Here is a 10,659-nt window from a genome sequence, read left to right on the forward strand (position 1 = left end):
CAAAGGTTGGATTTACCAATTGATCGATTCAACGCACAACCTGTGGTATTTTAATTATATCACAAAATATAATGAGGAAAACAAATAACACAGACTCCAGAAGTTTTGTTAACGAGGAAACCGCAAATGCAGAAAAACTCCGGGACCTAGTCCTGATTGAACACACACACTGTATTAAGCCGCTACACACATTAACCTACTACAAACTAACTTCGGTCTGGACTGTAGTTGAACCCCAATGAATCTCACACTGATCCAAGGTACAGTTGTGCTCCTTACTGAAAAAGCGGGGGTCTAACAACACCACCCAATATTATGCTTAGCAATCTGTATGAACAAACTTGAATATACTTTTAAGAGAATCAACAAGACTCAATCAATTAAAAGTACATCAACGAGTTTATATTTCTCTTCTTGATTTGATTTACTCAAGCAAGAACTGCGAGTTCTAATCAAATAAAAGGAATAAATTGAATGGTACCAAAGACCAATATCCAAGGATCAATCAATATAAATCAACAACCAAAAGTTGGATTTCCAATTGATTGATTCAAACACACAACCTGTATTATTTCAATTATATAAAAAAAATATAATGCGGAAATAAAAATAACACAGACACCAGAAATTTTGTTAACGAGGAAACCGCAAATGCAAAAAAACCCCGGGACCTAGTCCAGATTGAACACACACTGTATTAAGCCGCTACAGACACTAGCCTACTCCAAGCTAACTTCGGACTGGATTGTAGTTGAACCCCAATCAGTCTCCTACTGATCCAAGGTACAGTTGTACTCCCTACGCCTCTGATCCCAGCAGGATACTGCACACTTGATTCCCTTAGCTGATCTCACCCACAACTAAGAGTTTCTACGACCCAAAATCGCAGTCTTTGACAATAAACAAATCTGTCTCACACAAACAAGTCTGTCAAAGGATCAATCTGTCTCCCTCAGAAAAACCCTAAAGTTTTTGTTCCGTCTTTTGATAATAATCAAGGTGAACAGGAACCAATTGATAATCCGGTCTTATATTACCGAAGAACGACCTAGATAAATCAATCATCTCACAACAATCTTAATCGTATGGTAGCGAAACAAGATGTTGCGGAATCACAGAAAATGAGACGAAGATGTTTGTGACTACTTTTTATATCTTGCCTATCGGAGATATTAATCTCAAGCCAATCAATCTGATTGTACTCGTACGATAGAAGATGCAAGATCAGATCACACAATTACGATAAAAGTAGTATCGGTCTGGATTCACAATCCCAATGAAGTCTTTAAGTCGTTAACCTGGTTTTAGAAGAAGAAAACCAAGGGTTAAAGGAGAATCGATTCTAGCACGCAAACTAGTATCACACGTGAAGTGTTGGGATTAGTTTTGCACAATACTAGATGTCTCCTTTATATAGTCTTTCACTTCAGGGTTTCGCCTTGGTCACAAAGCAAACAATATCCACCGTTAGATGAAAACCTGATTTAGATTCAAGCTAATATTTCTCAACTATTAGATCGAAAACTTAGCTTGCTATACACAAATGAAATGCACGCTTCTAAGTTTGTTAACCGTACCCAAACATGTACATTTGTTGGTTCAAAAATAGTTAACCAAAAGGTTAGCCATATGAGCATTTCATACCAACCATATTCTTCTTCACCATAACTAGTTCAAATGACTTCAAATGAACTAGTTAGATAGTTGTTCAATTGCAAGGAAATCTTATGTACTACACAAGACACAATTGAAGCAAAGATGATTTGATTCACTTGAATCGGTTCATGAACTTTATATCCACGGTTTGCAAACTGTATTCCTTAGTCTTTATAAGTTTAAGTTCAGAAATCATCTTCAGATATATAACCTTCTTAAGTTCGCACACTAGGTTCGCGGACTTAAACAACCGGGCAGAGTTTACAAACTCCAGCAAAAAAATCTCGGCAAAGACTTTCCGCCGGTTCACGGACTGGTACTCATGCAACAAGTTTGTCAACTCCAGCAGAATTTCTCGGGATGAGAAGTTCGGCAGTTCGCGGACTTTGCAATAAGCCATTCTTCCGGTTTCTCTTGATCAACAAAGTTCGCAAACTTTGGTTCAAGGGATAGGACTTATGCACATACGTGTTTCCACAACAATACTTATGTCCATCATTCGTTATGTAGTCTAAACTCTCATTGCAACCATTGAAACATTCTTAGAGGACGTCATATAGTTGTTACACTATTTCTCGTCAAAGCAATTTTCAAAGTGATTGAAACATATCATGACTTTCGTCACTAGGTAAAGATAAACATGGTCGAAGCGAAACGCTTACCAACACATATTTCGAGATATAGATAGGCGGGGTATACTCGGCTCGAAAACCAAATGTGTATAATCTAAGTCTACATATAATATACGACTTTTTGTCTCAAGAAGTAGGAGATAGAATAGATAGACTTTCTAGTGACAGATAAGTTCAAGTCTTCACATACCTTTTTGTCGAGAATTTCCACCGGTTCCTTGAGTAGTTCTCTTCTTGTATGATGAATCGCCATGAAGTCCTTGAGATCAACTACACTTTCTATCCTAGTCCGAGACTTAGCTATAGTAGACTAGAAATCAAGACTTATAGTTTTGATCACTAACATTGATAAACATTCTCGAGATAGCAACGCATGCGAGTTCGACCGAGAAATGCTCTAACACTTACGTCTCTGATCCCAGCAGGATACTACATACTTGATTCCCTTAGTTGATCTCACCCACAACTAAGAGTTGCTACGACCCAAAGTCGAAGACTTTAATAAACAAATATGTCTCACAAATAAAAGTTTATAAGAATTAATAAATCTGCCACCCACATAAATACCTACGAGTTTTGTTCCGTCTTTTGATAAATCAAGGTGAACATGAACCAATTGATATACCAGACTTATATTCCCGAAGAACATCCTAGAAATATCAATCACCTCACAGTAATCTTAATCGACTAGCGAAATAAGATATTGTGGTATCACAAACGATGAGACGAAGATGTTTATGACTTCTTTTTTTATCTTGCCCAGCGGAGATATAAATCTCAAGCCAATCTTATGATTGTACTCAATCACGATAGAAACAGCAAGATCAGGTTACGCAACTACAGAGAAAATAGTTGGGTCTGGCTTCACAATCCCAATGAAGTCTTTAAGTCGTTAACCTACAGGGTCTCGAGAAAAACCTAAGGTTAAAGTAGAAACGACTCTAGCTTACATAACTAGTATTACACATGAGGTATGGGGATTAGGTTTCCAAGTTGCTCGAGTTCTCCTTTATATAGTCTCCAAATCATGGTTTGCAATCTAAGTTACCTTGGTAACAAAGTATTCAATATTCACCGTTAGATGAAAACCTGATTAGATTCAAGCTAATATATTTCAACCGTTAGATCGAACTTAGCTTGTTATACACAAATGAAATGTAACTTCATTTAGGTTTGAGTAACCGTACCTAAACGTGTACACCTAGTTGGTTCAACAATAGTTAACTAACGGTTAGTCATATGAGCACTTTCATATCAACCTTATTCATCTTCACCATAACTAGTTCAAATGACTCAAATGAACTAGTTAGAGAGTTGTTCAATTGCTTAGATCTCGTAGAAGTATACAAGACACAATCAAAGCAAAATCAGTTTTGATTCACTCGAACCGATTCATGAAGTGTATAGCCACGGTTTGCAAAGATTGCATTCTTTAATATATATAAATGTTTTAGTTCATGAACAAACCGATGTTAGAAAGTAAACTACCTAAGTATGTGAACAAGTACGCGTACATAATTTGAGTTTGTTTTTCACTTACAAACTCCGGAAGAAATTCACGGACGTGAACTTTCCGCCAGTACGCGTACGGGTACGCATACTGTTCTCGATTTCCAACAACCGCCAGTACGCATATGGGTATGCATACTTTGGGTTCTCGGTTTTGGACTTTTACACAAATGTGAAAACACACTATACTTATATCCAAAGATGGTTACATGTTCTAAACTCTCATTTCAATCATTGAAACTTTCTTAGAGAATGTTATATAGTTGTTATTCACAAATTATTTTTCATCAAAGCGATTTTCAAGTTTTTGAAATGTTCAACATGACTTTCGTCACGAGTAAAGATGAACTTGGCCAAAGCGAAAGCTTACCAACACATATTTCGAGAAATAGATAAGCGAGATAAACTCGGCTCGAAATAGTAAATGTGTATAATCGAAGTCTATATAGCAATACGACTTTTGTCTCAAGATAGAAGATAAAATAGATAGACTTTTGAGTGATAGATAAGTTCAAGTCTCCATATACCTTTTTGTCGATGAAGTTCCACCAGTTCCTTGAGTAGTTCTTTGCCTTTGCATGATGAACGTCGTGGAGTGTAGAGATCAACTACACTTACTATCCTAGTCCGAGACTTAGCTATAAGTAAATTAGAAATCAAGACTTATTGTTTTGGCAACTAACCTTGACAAACAAGCTTGAGATAACAACGCTTGTGAGTTCGACCGAGCATTGCTCTAACAGAAGTCACATTTCATTTGTGTATAACAAGCTAAGTTCGATATAACGGTTGAAAGATATTAGCTTGACCCTAATAAGGTTTCATCTAACGGTGAATATTGAATGCTTTGTTACCAAGGTAGCATTGATTGCAAACCCTGATTTGAAGACTATATAAGGGATAACTCTAGCAACTAGGAAACCTAATCCCGACACCTCATTTGTGAGACAGATTTGTTTATCAAGTCTTCGACTTTGGGTCGTAGCACTTAGTTGTGGGTGAGATCAGCTAGGGGAATCAAGTGTGCAGAATCCGGCATGCTTCAAGAGGCGTAAGGAATGTGACTGTACCTTAATCAGTGTGAGATTGGTTAGGGCTCAACTACATTCCAGTCCGAAGTTAACTTGTAGTAGGCTAGAGCCTCTAGCGGCTTAATACAGTGTGATGTTCAAATCTGGACTAGGTCTCGGGGTTTTTATGCATCTGCGGTTTCCTCATTAACAAAATTTCTGGTGTCTGTGTTATTTCTTTTCCGCATTATATTTTTATATAATTGAAATATCACAGGTTATGCGTAGTTCAATCAATTGGTGAATCCAACCTTTTGTTGTTGATTGAAATTCATTGACGCTTGGATATTGGTCTTTGGTACCATCCAAGTTATTTCTCACATTAATCCGGCTCATAGATTTCTATGTGTTCGATTGGAGATTGATTTGAGAAATTGAGATTTAACTCTTGGATGTATTTTCCTTGATTGAGTCTGATTGTCTAGTTGATTTTCTTGGAAATATATTCGAGTTAGTCCATACAGATTTTCTAAATGAAATATTGGGTGTGGTTGTTAGACCCCGGTTTTTCAATTGGTATCAGAGCAGTCAAACACGTTTAAGACCTCATAAGTTTGTGTTTATAGCAATATGAATATGTGGACAGAAGGTTGTCTCACTATTACGCATACGAAAATGTCTTCCAAAGTTTTTGATTTTTCCAACTGTCATGGGCTTACCTCAAAGGATAAATCCTTAACTGATTCTTCCGAATCCCGAGGTAGAAAATTGGATCTATCAGATTCTGATAACATTCCCTATGATGTGTCATTTGACACTATGCCAGAAGCTGAAATGGAACTTACCAGAACCTTAAAAAAATCTGCTGAGATTGTTGATATTCAAGATTCTAAAATAAATTCTCTTAAAGAAAAACATGCTCAGCTTATTGATGAACTTGAGAAGTCACTTTATCGAGAACGGGAACTCTACAGTATCGTTGAGTCTTTCTCTAACAATATCAAAATTCTGTACAAGAAACTACTTTACAGCGTGAAAAGATTGGTGTTCTTGAAGATATTGTTAAAGAAGATTCAGTTAGAGAAAAACGTTTGATTGAGACTCATTCATCAGATCTAACAACTTTCGTGTTGAAAAAGAGAAATTGGTTGCATCCCTTCTTCTAGCCCAAGAACAGTGCAAATCCTTGGAAAAGGAAAACTCTATTTTAATGAGTAAACCCTCTTATGTAACCAATCTCTAATTCTCATATGGGATTAATGTACGTGAAGAAAATTACTCTATTTCTAGAAGAGTCTGCTAAGAAATGTTTACATAACTTGCAATCTTATAATAGGGATACGAGTCTAAAACAATTTCCTTCCGATGTCTCTCTTCCACGAACATGTTTCTTCTGCGGGAAAATAAATCACTATGATTCATATTGTTTTGCTAGAAAGAAACATATTTCTGATCTTCAAAATCTACTTCTTTTTGATGTCGACAGAGTGAATTGTCTGACGACATCTACAATGAATTTCATTCCTGCAGAAAACCATAATTCTCATGCACAAGGTTTCCGAAGTCACTCTTATAGAAATCTTTACAGGAATCGTGTCCCGCTTAATGGTGCTAATATTTACACTACAAATGTACACATTCCCAGTGCTAATGAGAAGAAGTTTGGTAGACATAAGTCTAGGAGATGGAACTTTCTCAATTCTGACCCCCTGGAACCAATCTCTAGAGGTCCTAGATTTAATCCTCAGAAAAATCCTTCTGATGAATACTCAAAAAGGTTTATGTCTTATTTCTATGGAATAAGAAATAATCGAAGGAAGGCAAGGAATACAAGTCTCAAACATTTGGATGGTGTTTACAACTCATCTCTCAATGTTCATGGTGGGATTACATCTCACTTAACTACCTATCTATAGGTAATTCATCCTTGTATCTAACTTGAGAGTTGGAAGGATGACATTTGCGAGATGCTCAAGTCTACTGTAGGTTACCATCTGTCTTGTGTTTGATTTTGTTGTTTTCTTCTTTTGTGAAGGTTGAGTCATTTCTTGACTCCTGGAAACTAATGTATCTTTTCCTTATGCTCTTATTAAATCTTTTAATGATTGAGCTATGAAGGTAAGAGATATCTAAAAACAGAGAGTGATTCCTTATTTTTGGAGCTTTTCTGATCCATTAACCTTTCATAATAGGTCCACGAACGTCCATGTCTTTCTTGGGTGTTTTAGGGTTTCCATAACAAGGGCATCCTTCTCTTATTCATAAACATATATATACTTTATATTGTTTTTCCTTCCCTAATAAAAAAAATAGAGAACTTCTCAAGACCTCAGCAAGTGGTGAACCTTGAGATGAAAGAAGACATTAAAGGATGTGATTCAGTTCAACAACTTGCAAATAATCTTATGCATCAATTAACTACCTAAGAGCCATCAAAACTACCTTGTTGTGTTTTTACTGGTGGAGCCATCTATTCGGAGAGGAAAGTATCCTAATTAGGCGAAATCTCTTACGACCACTCGTTTAAAGACTTCTGTGGGATCAAGAAGCTCTACGAGTACCGTTGGTGGGAAACTAGATAATTGCAGTATTACTAGTTTTTGATTTAATTTGATTGGCTAATGGTTGTTTAACTTTTATTGCACCTAGTTTATTTATTCTTGAGAATCTTCTATTCTGATATAAGATTCACTCAAACTAGATCGAAGTGTCGATGGGATCTTTAGAACTGTTTGTAGATCTAAAGACGTCTTGTGATAATTCATTGTTAACAGACTTCGTTCTGTGTGTGATTGATCACAAGAGATTCAAGTTGTGGTGTGCAGGTGTTTATTGAAGATTAAAGAAGATTTGAAGACAAAGAAGATTTCTTATTGGTTTCATATCTTTGGTGTGCACAAAACTGGATCGTCTGGGATCCAACTATAATCGGTTTATCCTTGATAGATTTGATTGATTAATTGCGTATATTGGAATCACTATATAGTATCTTGGTATATTCTATATTTGATTGCAAAATCTAAACTGTGCTACTTCGGTGGTTGTCGTTGATAGATCTAAACCCGATAAAGGAGTTTATTGGATTAAATAGAAGAGCCTTTGTCTAACTCATATCACTCAGATTGAATAGAGTTGTTACCGAACAGATTTGTTGTTCCTTACTGTTTGGAATAGGAACCAAATGAATTGTTCCAGTGCATGCACTTATCGAATGTCAGAAGCGCAAGGATACTGATAGGTGAACTATAGGTTTAGTTGCTTGGTCTCCACTATACGAAGTTGGTTTGATTTTGTATAGCGGCTTAATTCTGAGAGTATTCAATTCTGGACTAGGTCCCGGGGTTTTTATACATTTTCGGTTTCCTCGTTAACAAAATCTTGTTGTGTCATTTACTTTTGTTTTTCACAATTATAATTGTTGTTATTATAATTTAAAGTAAATTACACAAAAGTTAACTCCGTATTACTTGATAGTGATCCTATAGAGTTTGGTTAAGTCCGAACCTATTATCAAGTAATCACACTTTGATTGTTGTATTGTCTCGATCTCGTATCCATAGACGACCATACACAGTGTGAATAACGATTCGTTGTATTGTCTCGACTCAGTCCATAGACAATCACTTTCGGTAAGAGGACTTATAGTTGGAAAAGTTCAACTACACATTCTATCCTAATCCGAGACATAGCTATAAGTAGATTGGAAATCAAGAACTAAAGTTTTGATACCTAAACTTGACAAACAAGCTTGAGATAGCAATGGTTGCGAGTTCAACGAAGCAGTGCTATAACAATCTCCCCTTTTGTAAATTTTAGTGTCAAAACTATCAATATATATGGATTACAAAATAAATAAACTTTGTAGCTTCTCATCCAAATGCTTGATTTCCTTGGTTCTTCAACATTCCTTGAATTCTTCGTCACTCCAAGTACTCTAGTGATTCTGAACGTGTTCAACTCAGCATCACAGTTGTTGATGATCCGTATCCATAACAATAAGAAAACAGATGTTCTCAATTATTGTGATACAGTGCCACAGTATTATTACACAACATCAAAGTTCAATTGTATCACAACTTTGACAATAATACTACGGTGATATGTATCACTCCCCCTTAGTCAATACTTCATATCACAATGAAACCCACTCCCCCTTACATAATGATATGTAAAACATATGTATGTAGTGTGAACTACAAAATAATTCTCCCCCTTTTTGTCAATAAAAATTGGCAAAGGTACGAAACTTAACGGGATCATAATGAAATTCTCAAAGAGATACTTCATGACTAAAAGAGAATATATCAAGTTTGTTTCGATGATTTCACATAGTCGAAACTTAGTGTATTCATCAAGGAGTATATAAAGATACAAGAAAACTCCTACAATATTCCACAACCGCACTCCCCACAAAGGTTTGGCAATTAAGCACAAATTAAGAACTCTCCTCCATAAAATGTCATTCCCGAAAGAACAACAAGAGCGACCTTACTTTTACAAGAAAAGAAGGATTTCTTTGGACATTAACAAATCACATGAAACATGAATTTGTATCTAGTAAACTCAATTAAATTAACCAAAAAGGAACCTTCATGATTAATTTAATCGGGAATGCTCAAAATAAGAAAACTTACGGAGTCATACAGTGCTTTCACATAGAAGTGGATCAAGGAAAGATCAATACTGCGGAATATTCAAAAGTTCATTATATCTTTTATCAATATTTGCATAATGACATAATAGACTTAATTTTTGACATATATGTAAACACACATATTCCATAACATTTTTTGCAATATATAGAATAAATAAAGATTAATACTGCAAAATTATTTTCCAAATAACTTAGAGTTTAAATAAATAAATCTAAAACATTGCAAGATGAAAATCGTTGGCAATAGCTATGTGTAATCACAATATTTTCTATTCCAAATCCTAGTTATCCTTATTGAAAACACAAGAATAAATTCTCATAAGAAGTTTCCTAGACATTATAGAGCTTTCTCAGAGCATCTATTGAGAATTCCTTCTTATTATTGAAGAACCCATTGATTAATATTGGATCATTTAATTCCTCCAAAGCTTCAGAAATATCAATTAACTCACTAAGTTCTCTTTTCAATTCACACAAGGTGTTCTTTGTCAGAGATAACATTTGTTCATAGTGAGCTATGTTTTCCAAGGAGAACATGATTTGAGATTTTAAATCATTTCTTTTTCTGATGAACTCCTTCACCATAGTCCTAAAGTTGTTATCATTTTGACAAAAAGATAAAAAAACAGTTAGAGGATGAACCTTTTTCATCATTTGAGCACTTCTCTTTTTTCTTCCTTGAAGAATGGATTCCTTCACACGGATACACATTAACTGCTTCTACTGCATCCCTTTTTGTGGTACCTCTGGTTACAGGAGCCATGATACTGTATCTTTCAAAGAAGAGAGTTAAGGATATTTTGTTCACAAATGAATATAAATAGAGCACCGGATAAGTAAACCCTAAACAAAACTTTGAAAAAAAAGTCTTCAGGGTTCACGACCCATTATCTATTTTTGATAAGAAAATATCCAATTGCAAATCTTAACTTAAATAATATTAAACTTCCTAGGATAAGTAATTAACAACTATAAAAGACTTAAGCAACCTTGATGCAATCCTCATATTCTCAAGTTAATAATGAGGATGCAAACATCACTATAATTAGATAGTGTTGGAGTGAGTAGAATGCTCACATCTTGTGTCACATGGTGGCTTATCAAGGTTTGTTGTATAAACAGATTTCTTACCTTGTCTGATTCTGGTCTTCTTAGACTTTTTCTTATCTTCAGGCGTTCCATGTTGGTTACCCAAAAC

This window comes from Papaver somniferum, chromosome 6, assembly GCF_003573695.1.
Source record: "Papaver somniferum cultivar HN1 chromosome 6, ASM357369v1, whole genome shotgun sequence".
NCBI classification, from domain to species: Eukaryota; Viridiplantae; Streptophyta; class Magnoliopsida; order Ranunculales; family Papaveraceae; genus Papaver; species Papaver somniferum.